The sequence below is a fragment of the Nesoenas mayeri genome (genome assembly GCF_963082525.1).
Source record: "Nesoenas mayeri genome assembly, chromosome: W".
Lineage (NCBI taxonomy): Eukaryota > Metazoa > Chordata > Aves > Columbiformes > Columbidae > Nesoenas > Nesoenas mayeri.
Genome location: NC_137553.1, coordinates 2,349,654 through 2,369,570, shown reverse-complemented (window position 1 = coordinate 2,369,570; position 19,917 = coordinate 2,349,654).

Sequence of the window (19,917 nt, the reverse complement as noted above, 5' to 3'; positions counted from 1 at the left end):
TAAATTGTAAAAGGCAAATGGGGGTGAGGAATGTAATGACTGTTGAGCTAATTGGAATTGCGTATAAAGTGTATTATGATTGGAATGAAATGGGAAAACAAAAAAGCAGAATATCCCAGGCCTGCGCTTGAACATAAATTTCAGGCCTGTGTCAAGCTGCAAGATAAACTCAGCTCACTGTAACAGAGGAGTTTGCCAGAGCCTCCTACTTCATACCAACAATTATGCCACCTGCGTGGCCTCGGCTATATCTAAACTGCAGCAATAAGAGAAAGAAAAAAAAAAAAAAAAAAAGGAAAAACCTGGCTGCACACTTTCAAAGCGGCAAACGGGGGTTTTCTTTCCCCTCACTGCAACGATGGTGTAATACTGAATGGAACAGTCTGAGGGTGAAGTTTAAAGGCATCCGTAGCAGATCCATAGTTCTAATGAAACTGGGAAATTAAACTAAAATATTTTACTAGACTTATTCTGTGGTAACTAGTTGTAAGAAACTTCTTAGTAAATTCACCGTGATAGTTCTTGAGATCTTGGGAAGGAAGGAAGGAAGGAAGGAAGGAAGGAAGGAAGGAAGGAAGGAAGGAAGGAAGGAAGGAAGGAAAGGCCATTTTTTGAGACTAATGGAATGCCAAATTGGGAACAAAGTTTTACCATACGAATTCTTGTATTTGCCAGAAAGCCCTATACCTCTCTTGGGTCAAGATTTGTTAAGTAAATTGTAAGCTCAAATAACGTTTTCTGAGAATTCTGTTTAGTTGCATGACCTACAAGAAGCTGCTTGGATGGTGCAGATCTGCTTGCTGCAAGTGAGAAATCTCCAAGGAAATTTCAAATGCTATATTTCCATTAGTATTGGCAGACAATGTTTTGATAAAGCAAACACTACACTGATAGAATTGAAACAGGACTTCAATCCAGTAAGGGAAAACAATATCCAATAAATATGACAGCCAAAATGGAGTCAGAAACTTTGAGGAATAAGTTTATGGCAATCTTACAGGCTGACTTCATTCAACTGGACTTGCAAATTTGTCTGTTTATAGCTACAACATAGAAACAAGCAGTGGCTATTGTGGGACAGTATGATATACCGATTGTTATATACTGATTGTTACTCTGATCAAGAAATGCAGGGAATGAATTTAAGTCTTAATAGGCCATGATCCTTTTGTCATATATGTACCATTTGTGAAATTTAATTCTGATTTTTTTATTTGTAACCTATGTCCTTGTAAATTGCACTAGCCAATTTTCTTAACAGCACAGCTTTTGGCATGCATAAATGTAAATTGCTGCAGAACCTGCAAGTCACAGACACATCAGGTCACAGACCATACTTGTATTTGGTCTGATCCTACATACTTGCACAGTTTTTGTTGATGGTTCTGGGAAGTCTCATAAAGCTGTAGTGGTCTGGCGTGAAGATAACAATTGGCATCATTCTGAAAAAATTATTGAAGGTTCAACCCAATTAGCAGAACTTGGCACAGCTTTACATCACTTAGAGCTTTTTATGGAGAAACCTCTAAATTTGATTTGTGATTCTGAGTACATAGTCAAGGTCCAACACACGTATCTGATTCCGAACTGGTTTTTTGTTTTGTTTTGGTTTTGGTTTTGGGAGTTTTTTGTTTGTTTCTTTGTTGGTTGTTGTTTTTTTTTTTTTTTTAAAAAAAAAGGGGGAAAAGTAGGGGAAACACCACAAAACCAGTTGTCAAAAGCACTGTATGTGATTAAACACTTTGCAAGTATGACCCAAAACCATGCTAAATCAGAAAGAACCTACATTAGTTATGGTCAAATCACTAGTTAATGGTCAATGGAAAAGGCCACATCAATTGATAACCTGGGGAAAAGGTTATGCTTGTGTCATTACAGGCCAAGGATCGAAGTGGATTCCCGCAAAATGGGTCAAGCCATGGCTGAATAAAGACAACAAAAATTCAATGGATGCAGACGGACAGGAGGGAGATAAGTTGTGAGGACTGTTTCAGATGTAAACCATGAATCCTAATTCAGTGTTATAGATGCTCGCAGACCTGGTGGTCCAGAAGCCTATTAGCAAGCAGGTGGTGTACCTTCTGTGGAGAATGGCAATTTGAACAAACAGCAGGAGAGCCAAAAGGGCGATATTACACTTAGATAGTCAATGCAAAAATGAGGTAGAATTATGAGACGTTCCTACCATAGTACCTACTGTACTCTTTCTCCCTAGTCTAGCAGCTGGTAAAGCTTTAGGAGACATATCAAAGTTAAGCTATTAGTCTTTTAAACAGTCTAATCTAACTTCTGAGATACTAACTCAATTAATAGTAGATGTTGATGGTATTAGGCATGCTACTCTACAAAATCGCGCAGTTATAGATCTTTTAACATTAGGTCATGGTTGCGAAGAATTTGAGACAATGTGTTGTATTAATTTGTCTGATCCTTCCGAATCTATTCATAGTATTTAGACAAACTAAACCAACATGTTAATAAGATTTTCATAGTAGAATTAGGGTTTGACAAATGGTTTAAAAGCTTGGGAATAGGTGGGCAGTTGTTTGATCTTATTAAGTAAGGCTTAACTGCATTATATGTAATTGTAATTCTGTTGTTAATCATGTGATTGTATGTTGCAGTGTATTTCAAAGATGATTCAGTGTGCTGTAGACAAGGCCTGGCTGGTTCAAAAACAAAAAGGGGGAATTGTGGGAGATTTGAGGGATTTTCTTGAAGTTAATGTGTGGATGGGTTTCTATTAGATGGAGATTTGTTATTGAATTAGTCAGGCACAAAGGAATTTCAAGGCCACCTTGGAAAGCTGAAAACACGACGTATATCAACAGACCTATCAGCAGTGAGACTCAGGCTCATGGACAGCTCGTGAACATAGACAATATCCAATCAATTAATGCATCCTTTGAGCTTGGACACGTGATCAGGAAATAACTGTATATATAAGGAGGCTTGTTTCTGTAATAAATTGGCTTTGCTTGAATTCACAATGGATTGTGTGGAGTCCATGACAATTCGCCCTCACAGGCTAATAAGAGAATGGTTACTCATCTGTTTGGTTTTGGTTTGGTGGTTTGTTGTTTTTTTCCCCAAAGACTGTTTCATGATTTTATTTCAATCCTGGCTCAAGATTTTTGACTAGTAGGGCTGACTGTTCATCTGTGCATCCTTTTCTGAACTTCCATAGCAGAACTGCTACTTTGGGCTTCCAAAGGGCAGACTTTGACCTGTTTACATGGCTGTTTCGCAGAGTCCCTTGGGAGGCAGTCCTGAAGGACAAAAGAGTCCAGGAAGGCTGGTCTCTCCTCAAGAAGGTAATCTTAGAGGTGCAGGAGCAGGCTGTACTCATGCTGGAAGGCGAGCTGGCAGGGCAGAAGGCTGGCCTGATAGAATAGAGAGCTGCAGCTGGAACTTAGGAATAAAAAGAGAATTTATGACCTTTGGAAGGAGGGGCAGGCCACTCGAGGAATACAAGAATTCTGTGAGGTTATGCAGGGAGAAAATTAGAAAGGCCAAAGCCCAACTAGAGCTGTGAAAGGCAACAAGAAATGTTTAAATATATTAGCAACAAGAGGAGGGCTCAGGAGAATCTCCATCCCCTGATGGATGCAGAGGGAAACATAGTGACAGAAGATGAGGGAAAGGCTGAGGTACTAAATGCCTTATTTGCCTCAGTCTTTAATAGTCAGAACAGTTGTGCTCCAGGTACCCAGCCCCCTGAGCCAGAAGACCGGGATGGGGAGCAGTATGAAGCCACAATAATCCAATGGGATATGGTTAGCAACCTACTACACCACTTGGACACCCACAAGTCTATGGGGCCAGATGGGATACACCCAAGGGTGCTGAGGGAGATGGCAACAGATGTTGCGACATCTGTTCCATTATCTGCCAGCAATCTTGGCTCACTGGAGAGGTCACAGTTGACTGGAAGCTGACTAACATCATGCTCATCTAAAAGAAGGGCCAGAAGGACAATCCAGGGAACTACAGAACTGTCAGTCTAACCTCGGTTTAATATCTTTATCAGTGATCTGGATGAAGGGATTGAGTGCACCCTTATTAAGTTTGCAGATGACATCAAATTGGGCGGGAGTGTTAATCTGCTGGAGGGTAGGATGGCCATACAGAGGGATCTGGACCAGCTGGATTGTTGGGCTGAGGCCAATTGTATGAGGTTTAAAAAGGCCAAGTGCAGTGTCCTGCACTTGGGTCATAACAACCCCAGAACGTGCTAGAGGTTTGGGGAAGAGCGGCTGGAAAGTTGCCTGGCAGAGAGGGTTCTAGGGGTGTTGATTGACAGCTGGCTGAATATGAACCAGCAGTGTGCCCAGGTGGCCAAAAAGGTCAACATCATCCTGGCTTGTATCAGGAATAGTGTGGCCGGCAGCACTAGGGAAGTGATTGTGCCACTGTACTTGGCACTGGTGAGGCCACACCTTGAATACTGTGTTCAGTTTTGGGCCCTTCATCATAAGAAGGACACTGAAATGCTAGAGAGAGTGCAGAGGAGGGCGATGAGGCTGGTGAGGGGCCTGGAACACATGTCTTATGAGGAGTGGTTGAGGGAACTGGAGCTGTTTAGCCTTGAGTAAAGAAGGCTGAAGGGAGACCTTATCGCTGTCTACAACTACCTGAAAGGAGGTTGTAGCATGGAGGGTGTTGGTCTCTTCTTCCAAGTAGCAAGTGGTAAGACAAGAGGAAATGGCCTCAAGTTGTTCCAGGGGAGGTTTAGATTGGATATTAGGAAAAAATTCTTCACAGAATGGTTTGTCAGGCATTGGAACAGGCTGCCTAGGGAAGTGATGGAGTCACCATCCCTGGAGGTGTTTAAAGAGGCATTTAGACAAGGTTCTTAGGGACATGGTTTAGTGCTAGAGTTATGTTAGGTTACTGTTGGACTCAATGATCATGAGGGTCTCTTCCAACCAAAATGATTCTATGATTCCATGATTCTATGATCTCTTTTATCAGTTGGGATCAACTGTCCCAGCTGTGTCCCCTCCCAACTTTTTGTACAACCCGAGCCTGCTCCCCTGCCAATAAGCACACCTCAGAGATGTGGCCCCACCATGGCTCCCCCAGTCCTGCCGCCTGCCTTCTACCTGAGCTTGAGCCCTCCCACTCACATGCAGGGGTTTATCCTTCAGAGCTGTGTGGCTGCTCAGCACAGCATCCCCTTCACTTCTCCAGGCAAGGGGGCAGCCCCCATGAGGTAGAGGCTGGGCAGCAATTGCTGCTCAGCCCAGCCCAGGCAGCCGGTGGCGATCATGGGTGCTCCTTACCCAGGGCACTCCACAGATCTGGGCTTCCTGGTGTAAAGCCAACCTATGGCCAGCTCTCAGCCTCCCCTCACACATGCTGGTTGCTGGTGGAGGAGACCCATCACAGCAGGGAGCTCAGTAGGGTAACCCCCAACCCTGGCTAGGCCCTGTGACGGGCACATGCGCACCAGCACCCTGGCCTGGCCTGGCTGCAGCTTCGAGTTGCCATGGACTACCAAAAAGGACCAAGTGCCATGGACACCTAGTGCCATGGGACAGGGAGACTGAGAGAGGGGCTGCTGGCTGAATTTGAAAGATGCCCTGAAAACACTGTGTTTCTCAAGTGCAGTCCACCCCTGACGTGTCTGTGAGGTGATGGGAAGGCCACGTCCCACAGAAACCAATTTATTAATAATGCTTTGCTGTCTCAGGTGCCACAGGCAGAGGCAACTGCAGTGTCTGAAGCCACATCCACCCATTTTTCTGAGCATCTGCTCACAGCCTAGAAGTGCTGAAGAGCAGTCAGCGAGTTTGTGGTGCCAGAAACGCATTTTTCTCATACTGGGCAGGGAGGAAGGCCACATGACAGTGTTTTCCATCTAAAGGAGAATGGGAGCAAGGAGAAAGCATCCAGACTCATGAAACCAAGACCCCAAAACTGTAGTTTGCTGTAGTTTTTCTTTCATTAAAATTTGTGATCATCACATCTGCAAGAAGTGGCAAAAATAGTATAGCAACTTCACAAATCTGGGGAGGGATACTTTATAGAAAGATGCTTGTCTTAACACTTGAGATTTTTCTTAGGCTGATTAGGATAAGAAAGTTAAAAAAAAATAATCCATGCTAATAGAATTCAGGCCATGCTCCTTCAGCATTACAAACATTTTACCAAGGCTTGCACTGAGCAACCAAAATTGAGACAATGTCTTAAAACTCACTGAAAATCCCGATATAGAATTTTTTCTTTCATTGCATCTGTTACAAAATGTAAAAATACTTTTTTCCTTTTATTTAAATAGGCTCCTTTGCATTCTATTTCACAATAATTCTGAGAAGCTATAGTTAACTGATATGTGTCTTACCTCCCCTCCTCCCTAGAAAATCAGTTACCAGATGTATCCTTGACAAAATGCTTGTGAAGAATAATATATCTGAAGTCAAGTGTTATCTGCTAATTGACAGGATGGTTTCAACAACATAACCTTATCTTAGATAAGTTAATTTCTGTCATAGTTTAGCATAGAAAATAATCCCATCTTGATGGATCCAGCACATTCCACTCCTTATTCTATATCATATACAAGTCTCACATGCACCCACATGTTTTAACTAATTGCCACCACCTTAAATACACATACATATACATATATACATATACACACACGGATATTTTCTCCCTTAGTTCATGGTGTAGTCTCATTCCTTCGAAATATTCATTGACTCCATGGTTTTGGATTTCCATCTGGACAGGCAGGAAAGAAGGAGTGTCATGTTGGTGTGTTGCATTGCTGCATGCTACAACTGGAATGTTTAGTTCATGTTCACGGCCTGCATACTAGAGGTGTCGACCTCAAGCAGGTGGCTGGATACCAGTTGTTGGAACAAGCTTTGGTTCCATCACTGCCGCACTCTGCTAAGTATTGTTGAAGTTTATTTTCATTAACCTGAAAGACACTTATTGAATATTGCTAATCTTATGTAAAGTATTAAGCAGTAACTGCCATCATACAATTCATATAATTCATATAATGGGAGTATTCTTGCCTAGCATCAAATCTCCCTGAGGTATATACCAGACTCCTTCTGTGGCACGGAATGACCTTACAACCCTTGAAGTTATAAGAAGGTATGCATTTACTTACGACGCCGGACACACAGGGAATCATTTCACCTAATGCGTGTGTAAAATTACAGTAGCTGTGAGTTTGGTCAAATGCAGTAAAGTGTTACATATTCATGAAAGTTTTAGGAATGCCTATACATATTCATAACTTGTCCCCGAGAAGGCAGTTCTTATTACAATGAGTTCTGGGAGACCATTTCCATAGTCTCCACCTCTGGCTCCTCCTGGTTGCAGCTGAGCAGTGATTGTGAACCCAAGTCCTCTTTCTCTGTACACGGTCACCTTTGGTCCAGTGTGATGAGTTGGTTAGGTCTCAGACTGCTGAGTTGGTTAAAACTGGCATATCTTCTGTCCTGTGCCCAAGTTTCTGTAATCTAGTTCACCCAAGGATGCACCAAGGATTATTATTTTTGCAAGGTGTCAGTGAAGTCCTCTTTTTTGTACAATAAGTTACACAGAGTAAAGCAAGGCTAGGCAATAGTGATGTGGGTTAAAGGGTTAGCTCTCTAAGTGTGTTTAGTGATGTGGGGTAGGGTTAGTTCTTTAAGTGTTAGTTATTAAGTGATAATAAATTAGTTGTCAATTCCCTGTATCATTCCCCCCTTTTCTAAGAAGTTAGTAAATTCTTTTACTAATATGATTCTTTACCTAATGTCTTTACAAAGTACCTGTTAGATTCTAGCTCCTGTCTTAGTTGATGTTTCTTCCAGTTGCTATAAGTATTCCCGGTACTCTGGCAACACCACAAGAAACACCTCATCATCATACAGACCAGTATCCCTAAAGCTAATATTCCTACTAAAGCTAGAAACAAGGATGCAACCAGGCCAAATTGGGAAGCCACGAAGTAAGGCCTTCCCATAAATTACAGAATCACAGAATTGACTGGGTTGGAAAAGACCTCAGAGATCATTGAGTCCAACCCTTGGTCCAACTCTAGTCTGTTTATTAGATCATGGCACTAAGTGCCATGTCCAACGTCACTTTAAAAACCTCCAGGGACGGCGAGTCCACCACCTCCCTGGGCAGGCCGTTCCAATGCCTGACCACTCTCTCTGTAAAGAATTTCTTTCTAATATCCAGCCTAAATTTCCCCTGGCAGAGTTTAAGCCCATGCCCCCTTGTCCTATTGCTGACCGCCTGGGAGAAGAGACCAATCCCCACCTGGCTAGAACTTCCCTTCAGGTAGTTATAGAGAGTGATGAGGTCACCTCTAAGCCTCCTCTTCTCCAGACTAAACAACCCCAGCTCCCTCAGCCTCTCCCCATAGGTCTTATGTTCAAGTCCCTTCACCAGTCTTGTTGCTCTTCTCTGGACTCGCTCCAGCACTTCAATGTCCTTCCTGAACTGAGGGGCCCAGAACTGAACACAATACTCCAGGTGTGGCCTCACCAATGCAGAGTACAGGGGAAGGATCACTTCCCTTGTCCTGCTGACCACGCTATTTTTGATACAGGACAGGATACCATTGGCCTTCTTGGCCACCTGGGCACACTGATGGCTCATGTTGAGCTTCCCGTCAATTAGTACCCCCAGGTCCCTTTCTGCCTGACTGCTCTCCAGCCACTCTGCGCCCAGCCTGTAGCACTGCAGGGGGTTGTTGTGACCAAAGTGCAGGACCCGGCACTTGGCCTTATTGAACTTCATCCCATTGGAATCAGCCCATTTTTCCAGTCTATCCAGATCCCTCTGCAGAGCCCTCCTGCCTTCCAGCAGGTCGACACTCCCTCCCAACTTGGTGTCATCAGCAAATTTGCTGATGATGGTCTCAATCCCCTCATCTAAATCGTCAATAAAGATGTTAAACAGGACTGGACCCAACACTGACCCCTGGGGGACACCACTAGTGACTGGCCGCCAGCTAGATGCAGCCCCATTCACCAGCACTCTCTGGGCCCAGCCCTCCAGCCAGTTCTTAACCCAGCGTAGAGTGCACTTGTCCAAGCCACGGGCTACCAGCTTTTGCAGGAGTATATTATGGGAGACAGTGTCAAAGGCCTTGCTGAAGTCCAGATAGACCACATCCACGGCTTTCCCCTCATCCACCAGGTGAGTCACCTGATCCTAAAAGGAGATCAGGTTGGTCAGACAGGACCTGCCCCTCCTAAACCCATGCTGGCTGGGTCTGATCCCTTGTCCATCCTGAAGGTGCTGTGTGATTGCATTCAGGATGATCTGCTCCATAACCCTGCCAGGCACCGAGGTCAGGCTGACAGGCCTGTAGTTGCCAGGGTCAGCTTTGCAGCCCTTTTTGTGGACTGGGGTAACATTGGCCAATTTCCAATCATATGGGACCTCCCCAGTGAGCCAGGACTGTTGGAAGATGATGGAGAGCGGCTTGGCAAGTTCTTCTGCTAGCTCCCTCATCACCTTAGGATGAATCCCATCTGGTCCCATAGACTTGTGAGGATCCAGATGGCTCAGTAAATCACCAACTATTTCCTCCTGAAATACAAGGGGCCTATTTGGTTTCCTATCTCTGTCAACCACCTCCAGAGGCCAGCTGTCCTGAGAGCCACCTGTCTTTCTGGTGAAAACTGAGGCAAAGTAGGTATTAAGTACCTCAGCTTTCTCCTCATCTTTGTTAACTATATTTCCCTCAAAGTCCAACAGAGAATGGAGGTTTTCCTTGCCCCTTCTTTTGTTATTAACATATTTAAAGAAGGACTTTTTATTATCCCTGACAGAATTGGCCAAATTAACCTCAAATTGCACTTTTGTTTCACAGTATCACAGTATGTTTGGGATTGGAAGGGACCTCAAAAGATCATCTAGTCCAATCCCCCTGCTGCAGCAGGAACGCCCAGGTGAGGTGGCAGAGGAACATGTCCAGATGGGTCTTGAATGTCTCCAGAGAAGGAGACTCCACAACCTCCCTGGGCAGCCTGTTCCAGTGCTCTGTCACCCTTACTGAGAAGAAGTTTTTTTCTCAAATTTAAGTGGAACCTCTTGTGTTCCAGCTTGATCCCATTACCCCTTGTCCTATCATTGTTTGCCACCGAGAAGAGCCTGGCTCCATCCTCGTGGCACTCACCCTTTATATATTTATAAACATTAATAAGGTCACCCCTCAGCCTCCTCTTCTCCAAACTAAAGAGACCCAGCTCCCTCAGCCTTTCCTCATAAGGGAGGTGCTCCACTCCCTTAATCATCTTGGTTGCCCTACGCTGGACCCTCTCCAGCAGTTCCCTGTCCTTCTTGAACTGAGGGGCCCAGAACTGGACACAATATTCCAGATGGGGTCTCACCAAGGCAGAGTAGAGGGGAAGGAGGACCTCTCTTGATCTACTAACCACCCCCCTTCTAATACACCCCAGGATGCCATTGGCCTTCCTGGCCACAAGGGCACAGTGCTGGCTCATGGTCATCCTGTTGTCCACCAGGACCACCAGGTCCCTTTCCCCTACACTGCTCTCTAATACGTACTTTCCCAACCTATACTGGAACCTGGGGTTGTTCCTGCCCAGATGCAGGACTCTACACTTTTCCTTGTTAAATTTCATCAGGTTATTCCCCGCCCAACTCTCCAGTTTGTCCAGGTCTCGCTGGATGGCAGCACAGCCTTCTGGCGTGTCAGCCACTCCTCCCAGCTTAGTGTCATCAGCAAACTTGCTGATAGTACACTCTATTCCCTCGTCCAAATCGTTAATGAATATATTGAATAATATTGGCCCCAGTACAGACCCCTGAGGCACTCCACTAGATACTGGCCTCCAACTAGACTCTGCACCATTGACTATCACTCTCTGGCTTCTCTCCTTAAGCCAGTTCGTAACCCACCTCACTACTCTATTGTCTAGACCACATCTCCTCAACTTAGCCACCAGGATGCTGTGGGAGACTGTGTCAAAGGCTTTACTGAAGTCAAGGTAGACCACATCCACAGCTCTGCCATCATCCATCCACCTTGTTACGTTTTCATAAAAGGCTATGAGGTTGGTCAAGCATGACTTACCCTTGGTAAAGCCATGCTGACTGCCCCTAATAACCCTCTTATCCCTGATATGCCTTGAGATGGTACCAAGGATAAGCTGTTCCATTACTTTCCCAGGGACAGAGGTGAGGCTGACCAGTCTATAATTACCCGGGTCCTCCTTCTTGCCCTTTTTGAAGACTGGAGTGACATTTGCTTTCCTCCAATCCTCGGGCACCTCTCCCGTTTCCCAAGACTTGGCAAAGATGATGGAGAGCGGTCCAGCAATGACCTCAGCCAGCTCCCTCAGCACCCGCGGATGCATCCCATCTGGACCCATGGATTTATGAATGTCCAGACTACTTAATTGCTCCTTAACCCAGTCCTCATCAACTAAAGCAAACTCCTCCAGTGACCTGGCTTTATCTGGGGTCTCAGGGGTACAGGGCTCCCCAGGACAGCCTCCGGCAGAGTAGACAGAGACAAAGAAGGCATTCAGTAATTCTGCCTTCTCTGTATCTTCTGCCACCAGGGCACCCACCCCATTCCTCAGTGGACCTACATTGCCTCTAGTATTAGTTTTATCCGCTATGTATTTGAAAAAGTTCTTTTTGCTGTCCTTGACCCCTCTCGCCAGCTGTAATTCTAAGGAGGCCTTGGCTATCCTAGCTGCCTTCCTACATCCTCTAACAGCAGCCTTATATTCTTCCCAAGTGGCCAGCCCCTGCTTCCATGACCTGTAAACTCTCCTCTTCTGCTTGAGCATACCTAACAGATTCCTATTCAACCACGCAGGCCTCCTGGCTCCCTTCCTTGACTTCCTACGTGTGGGGATGCTCTGATCCTGAGCGTGGAAGAAGCAATCTCTGAATGCAATCCAGCTATCTTGGGCCCCTTTTCCTTCAAGTAGTCTTGCCCATGGGATTTTCCCCAGCAATTGCTTGAAAAGGCCAAAGTTAGCCCTGCTAAAGTCCAGGGTTGCAATTCTACTTGTTATTCTGTTCCTGCCACACAAGATGCTGAACTCCACCATCTCATGGTCACTGCAACCCAGGCAGCCCTCAACCTTTACTGCTTCGACCAGACCCTCCTTGTTAGTGAGGATGAGATCCAGCAGTGCACCTCCACCATCTGCATGAGGAAGTTATCATCATCAATGCACTGGAGGAACCTCCTGGACTGTGGCTGGCTGGCTGAATGGTCCTTCCAGCAAACATCAGGGAAGTTAAAATCCCCCACAACAATCAGGGCCTGTGACTGTGAGGCCACTCTCAGCTGCCCATAGAAGGCCTCATCAACTTCCTCAGCCTGATCTGGTGGCCTGTAACAGACGCCCACAACAGTGTCACCCCTGCCAGCCTGCCCCTTGATCCTGACCCATACACTCTCAACTCGCTCATCATCCACTCCTCGGCAGAATTTAGTACATTGTAGTTGCTCTTTCACATAGAGAGTAACTCCACCACCACGCCTGGCTGGCCTGTCTTTTCTGAAAAAGGCATAGCCATCCATGACCACATTCCAGTCATGTGAACTGTCCCACCATGTTTCTGTAATTGCCACCAGATCATAATCTCCCGACCGAACACAGGATTCTAACTCCTCCTGCTTATTCCCCATGCTGCGCGCATTGGTGTACAGGCATTTCAGGGAGCGAGCAGAGCACACCGATTTCTCCCTAGGGGCATAGGAGGCCACCCAGCCCTCATCAGTTTTAGAATGCTGATTTTTTTTCTACATGATCTAGCTATTTCCATAAATTCTTCATAAGTAGCCAGCCCTTTTTTCCACAGTCGGTAAAGTCTCTTTTTATTTCTGATTTCCTTCAGAATCTCCCTGTTTAGCCAAGCCGGTTGTCTTCCCCGCCAGCTAGCCTTTCGGCACACTGGTATAGCCTGTTCCTGTGCACTCAAAACCTCCTGCTTGAAGCATGTCCAATTAGAGAATTCCCATGTTGGATTGTCTTTAGTAACTAGATGGAAGATTTGAGATTGTTCCCATATCTTTTGAATATCTGTTTCTACCCGTTTCTCCTGATTAATATATGAGCAACAGCTTTGGTTTATCACCACACAAACCCCTCCCTCTTTTGCAGTCAGGAGGTCTAAAACCATGCAATTTTGTAGGACTATCTTGCTTAGTGATGATATCTCTTCCTGGAGCCCCTGAAGAGCATCCATAGTGGTATGTTCGATTTTCTCAGTTGTGGCCGATATATTTACTATGCCTTTTTCTAGTTCACTAGCTCCTAGTTAGGGAATAAACCATCTAGTAAAACTATGAAATAGTGAGGGCCTCTTTACAAGAGGGTTACTTGGCAGTGAACGCATTTTTCTCCATAATGTTCTGACAATACCTGGGGGTGGGTATGAATGGTTAAACACCTTTACTTGAGGTACTATGTATCCACCTGTACAATGGCCTTGCCAATTATTGGGTAGGCTTTTCCTGGCTCGTCTATCTCCGCAAAGCCACCACCACCCAGGAGCGAGATTGCAATTTGTTGCTATGTTGGAAGAGAAACTAGAGTTCTCCATGTTTTGTATGCTGTAATAAAACCCCAGTTCTTTCAGCTTAGTTATATCAAAGATTCCAACACCTTGTGACTGACTACATTCACTGTCATTTGGAAGTTTTTCCCAACTGATGGTTTTATATATGAAGTTCATATATCTAGAATAAATTGTAATTTCAGTCTGATTCCAAGGTACCAATTTAAAATGTCTTCCTACCATTTTACTCAGGTCCTGCCCATAAAGGCAGGTTTCCTTCTGATTTGCGTCCAACTTTCCCCCTTCACCCCCTTCCCTACTCCAGTCTGGATGGGGTACTCCGAATAGTGGAAATTCCATTCCTCTTAGGAGGGCCGTGCATATCCAACAGTCTGAAAGGTTCAAATTGTTCCTAATCATTTGGGTGAGGTTTACATGCCAATTTTTGTATGCCAACTGTGTCCTAAAGCTATAATTGTGACAAATACAACTTTCCAGGCTGCACCTGAGTTACCCTCCATGGTGTTTTCCAGGCCTTCTTCACTCTAGAATGATGAATCCAGGCGTTCTGTTCTTTAATCTTGATAGCAGTGAAGGACGTCAGGAGGACTTGAAATGGACCTTCCCATTGTGGTTCCAAAGTCTTTTCTGCAAGAGACTTCACATACACATAATCTCCTGGTTGGATGTTATGTACTGGTTCAAACACGTTTCCCAACTTTGTTAAGTTGTTTACCCAATGCCACCATGTAAGAAGTCATAATCTCATCCCCCACTTGTGCACATATCCCTTTCTGTACACTACAGGGTCTCCCATACAGGATTTCAAAAGGACTCAACCCTTCCTTTGCTCTTGGCCTTGTTCATACACGCAAGAGGGCCAAAGGCAAAGACTGAGGCCAAGTCAAGTTCGTTTCCTGCCCCAATTTTACAATTTGTTGTTTAATTAAATGATTCATTTTTTCTACCTGGCCACTAGATTGAGAATGATAAGTTGTATGTAGTTGCCAGCCTATTCTCAAGTGCTGACTGTTTTTCTGTACAATTTTTGATTTAAAATGTGGCCCTTTATCAGAGGATATATCAGCTGGAACTCTAAACCTCAGTATTATTTCTTGTACTAATGTTTTAGTTACCTCCCGAACTATTGCTGTTCTGGTAGGGAGTGCTTCTGGCCAACCTGAAAAGGTATCAGTTAGTACCAACCAATATCAGCACCCCCCTTTTCTTGGGAGTTCCGAAAAATCAATTTGCCATTATTGCCCAGGTCTGTTTCCTTTCCCAATTCGATCCATTTCTAGCTTAGGTATATTCTTAGGATTAGTCTGGAGGCAAAGATCGCATTTCTGTGTCACCTGTCTTACAGTAGTATACAAATTAGTAGTTACTATTTTTTATCAAATGTATATATAATGCTTCTGCTACTAAAGGCCAAACTAAATAGGGGGTAACAATAAGTTTTCCCTTGTGGGGTGTGAGCCCATCCTTCCTCATTATATGATCCCTCTAAATCTATAATAACTTTCTGGTCTTTCTTAGTATATTCTGGCTTACCTTCTAAAATAACCTGCCCGTCGGGGACTAGGGCACTTTCCACTTTTACCTTTTGCTTAGGCACCAGTTTTGCCTCTCTGTCCACCAGCTCATTTCCTTTTTTTTTTCCAATTCTGAGCTCACTTTCTGGTGCGCCTTGATATGCATGATTGCCACCTTAGGAAGTTGAGCTGCTAATATTTCTTCTGCATGTTTGACACGTTTGCCTTGAGAGTTCAAGAGTCCTTCTTCTTTCCAAATTGTTCCGTGCGCATGCACGACCTTGAAAGCATACTTAGAGTCCATATAAACGTTCACAGTTTTACCTTCAGCTAGTTCCAGAGCACAGGTAAGGGCGATTATTTCTGCCTTTTGTGCTGAAGTACTTTTAGACAGAGGTCCAGATTCCATCACTTCATGGCTAGTAGTTATAGCATAATCAGCATGCCTTTCACCATTCAGGATATTGCTGCTTTCGTCCGTAAAGCAGTTCTCAGTGTTCTCCATAGGATTGTCCTTTAGATCTGCTCAGCTGGAGTATGTTGTTTCGATGGTTTCCAGGCAATTATGATGAACTGGTTTTCCAATGTTACCACTGAGGAAAGAAGCTGGATTGACAATGTTAGTGACGATGATTTAGCCTGATATTTGAGAAATCTTTGTGGGGAAAGCCAATGTCCCCCTTTTTCTTTCAGAACTGTAGACACCATGTGGGATACTAGCACAGACATTTTCTGACCCATGGTAAATTTACGGGCCTCCTGTATGTTCAGCACCACTGTTGCAACTGCCCGCAGGCATCCAGGCCACCCTTTTGCAGTTGCATCTAATTGTTTGGAGAAATAGGCCGCTGCTCGTCGGTACGGGCCAATATCCTGTGCCAGTATACCCAAGACTATTCCCTGCTTCTCTTGAGAGAATAGAAAAAATGGTTTACTCACATCTGGGAGTCCTAAAGCAGGTGCTGTCATCAAAGCCTTACCAAGTTCTTCAAAGGCTCCTGTAGCTCCTTTATTCCATTGCAGGTGTTCCTGATCTGTGGCTGCTAGTACATACAATGGCTTGACAAACAATCCATAGTTATAAATCCACAACCGGCACCACTCTGTCATGCCCAAAAAGGGTCCATAATTCTTTTACAGTTTGAGGCTTTGGAGTTTGGCATACAGCCTCCTTTTGAGCCTGTCCCAGGGTCCTCTGCCCTGCACTAATTTCATAGCCCAAATAAGTTACTTGTTGCTGTATCATCTGGGCTTTCTTCTGTGATACCCGGTATCCTTGGAGCCCCCAAAAGTTCAATAAACTTACAGTTCAGATTATGGACATCTTCTGTGTCCTGGTAGTGATCATCCACATATTGTTGCATCTGTCCTTCATCAGATGAGGCTTCCCAAGATTCAAGATCTTTAGCAAGCTGATTTCCAAATATTGTCGGGCTGTTTTTAAATCCTTGTGGCAACCGTCCATGTGAGCTGGGTTTTACATAAATATTGTCTGGCTGGCTTCACGGAGAGAGAGGCAAAAAGGCATCTTTTAAATCTAAAACAGTAAACCAAATCAAATTAGAGTTAATACAGTCAGAAAGGTGTTTGCTACCACTGGGTAGAGGTCCTCCATTATTCTGTTTATAGCCTGATTTGTATGAATTTCTCTATTACTGGCCAAATTCCTTCCCTGTCCTCCCTTTTCTAAGGGCATTGTTTTATCCTTACCGGCTTTTCTCCTTCTTTGATTTTTACCTTGACGGGTACAGCATTTTTGCTGTTCCAGGTACATCAGTAGTCTATATCCCGGGATATACTTGGTTCACGACTTGTTCATTAATCTTGCCTTCTGTGGGAACAGTTGCTAAAAGCAAGCCCATTATTTTCATATATTGCTGAACATTTACCTCCAGAGTAATTTCTCCTTTTTCAAATCTGATTATTGCATCCATTTGTTCCAACAAATTTCTCCCAAAAAGGTTTCAAGGAATTGGACATATATAGAAATTTATCAATACCTACTTGTTTACCCAATTTGTATTTCAAAGGTTCACAAAAATACGTCCTTTCACTTTGGCCAGTGACTCCCTTTACCTACTATGTAATTGTTACTTATTGTCAATCCACCAAAAATTCCACTTGTTTCTGTTCATTCCAGGTTCCCATCAGTCTTTTTCAAAACTTTCTACTGTCTGTTTCTCTCTCTGCCTACTTCCTCTGTACCTTCCCCAACATGCATTTTTCCAGTATATATTGACCTCTCTCTAAAGGCTTCGAAAGCCTTCCAACCTCTTCAGTTCCATACTTTCTTATCCTTTCAACAATCTTCCTTTTCCCTGTTCTTGAATACTCTCGAAGCTTCATCTAACAACATTTCCAAATTTCTACTTTCTGTTGCCCTCAGTTTCTATAACTTCTCTAGGCGAGCTCACACCATTTCAGGTGTCAGGTTACCACGAGAGGCATACGGCTTGTCCTCCTCCCCCTCCTTCCCCCTCCGCCGCTTCTAGCAGCGTTTTTTTCTATATATTTTTCTTTCCTTGCTGCAGTTTAGACACAGGCAAGGCCACACGGATGGGGGAGGTTAAGTTCATCTTACAGCTTAGCACAGGCTTGTAATTTATGTTACAACACAGGCCTGGGATATTTCACTTTCTTGTTTTTCCATTTAATTCAATTCCAGTCATCATATACTTCATATGCAATTCCAAGTAGCTCAGCGATAGTTATGTTCCTCAGCTCCATTTACCTTTGCAGATGTCAGAAAAACAACATAGTAAACATAAGTCTATTATTTTTATTTTCCTAGATCAGTTCAATTCAGTTCATATTCTAGCCACTTAAAACCACTTTTAAATACAATCTCCCAAGCTCACATCCATCATAACATTTAGTTTGTTCTTTTTCCATATCTCCAACTAGCACATAAATTCAATACGGATCAGAGTTTAACTACGTAAATCCTTTCCTGGTCCCAAAATTATTAGATAACAATATGTCCTGGTTTTGTTAAAAAACAGGTTTCTCTTTCAGTGAATTTTGCCTGTCAGCTAAAGCCTTCATAGTAACTGCATTTTCCTGGAGAACCAGACACATGTTTTGGTAAACCTAGCAATGGAATGCAAACTTATTGATAAGCATGGATGGACAACGAGAAATCGGTGACCAAGAAACTGACCAACTGTGTATAACATTCCATTCACATGAATACTTCATATAAAAGTGGGAGATCACGAGGATCTTATCCTTTTTCCTTTTCCCTTTTGCTTATGGCCAACATTAGGAGAGGACCTTGCTAGTGGTCCCTGCGAACTGAGGCCTAGTGAGAGACTGAATCCAGCTCCGGTTGGCTGCAGAATCCAGTCCAGGACTTTGGGTGCTGGCTCTGCAGTTGCTGAGACTTTCAAGATTGGTTTGGTATATTTTGTATTATTTTCTCTATTCTTATTAGTAGCATCAGTAAAACATCTTTAATTTTTTCCAGATCTCTTCTCTCTGTCCTTCTTTTCCTCCCGATCGCCTGTGCTGAGTGGGAAGGGGGGAGAGGGAGGGGAAAAAGGGGGAAGTGGGGGGAGGAGAGGAGGTTAACAATACATCTGCCAGGGTTTTATTGTCAGCCCACAATCTAAACCCTCGACACAATAAAAGCAAATTATCTTAAAGTACTGTATCTCATCCTAATTTCCAAGTTCTGCAGAATAACATTTAATTGCGACTAATTGATATAACCCCACATTCAAACCACAAGTGAATACAATATTGTTTCAAACTTTCTTTTATCAGGTTTCCCCACTAAGTTACTCTGATGTGTAAGGATGCATCCTAAGAACAGCAAGATGGTATTTTAGCATTTTAACGGAACCAGTTCCCATTTTGTTATTATGTCCCTGATTTCAGAGGGTGAAAAACATATCTGCATATACTTTCTTACATTGTGCACACAGTAATTTTAACTCATATGTCACATGACTTAAATCAAGGTGTTTTAAGCTCATCTTCTGCTTTATACAGATCACATGCTAAAGCGTACCACCATAAACAGCAATTACTGTAAGTAGCACACACTCACACAACTCACACAGACACGGCTGGTTGGTCTTAGGATTTACGAGTTACTTTACGATTTAGAATGGAATGCATGGAATGCCCAGGCACTTACAAAAGATAACACGCAATTATAGACCAGTTATTCCTTTTTCACCATTACCTTTTTCAGCAGCTGAAAGAAAGATTTCTGCATTACCCTTCACTCTTGCTAAAGTAGTCATTAGCAAAAGTCCATCCTGGCTCTCAGAATCAAGACGCAGAAATCTCAGAGTTGCTCGATCTACCCCCAAGATCGCTAGCGGCTGTACCCCAAACAGACAGCAACCCCCCACCTCAGGTACCTTATCCCACCGCGGAACTGTAGCCACACGTGAGACGTCTCTCCACGCCTTACTGGCTCACTGCCAAATGCAATTAAATGAATTTAAGTTAATTTTATTACAACATATCTTATCCGCTATCCTGGACGGAGGTCTTTTGTCTGCTCCTGCAATGAACAACGGGGACTGGAGATCTTTCTGAAAAAAATGTTCGGGGTGCGCCTAAGACATCCCTTCCCAATTGTTCAAAAAGGCAAGCAGAACACCCTCTTGCCTGGCTTGCCAAAATGTGGCACAGAATGACCTTACAACACTTGAAGTTATAAGGAAGGTATGCATTTATTTATGACGCCGGACACACGGGGAATCATTTCACCTAATGCGTGTGTAAAATTACAGTAGCTGTGAGCTTGGTTAAATGCAGTAAAGTGTTACATATTCATGAAAGTTTTAGGAACACCTATACATATTCATAACCTGTGCCCGAGAAGGCAGTTCTTATTACAATGAGTTCCAGGAGA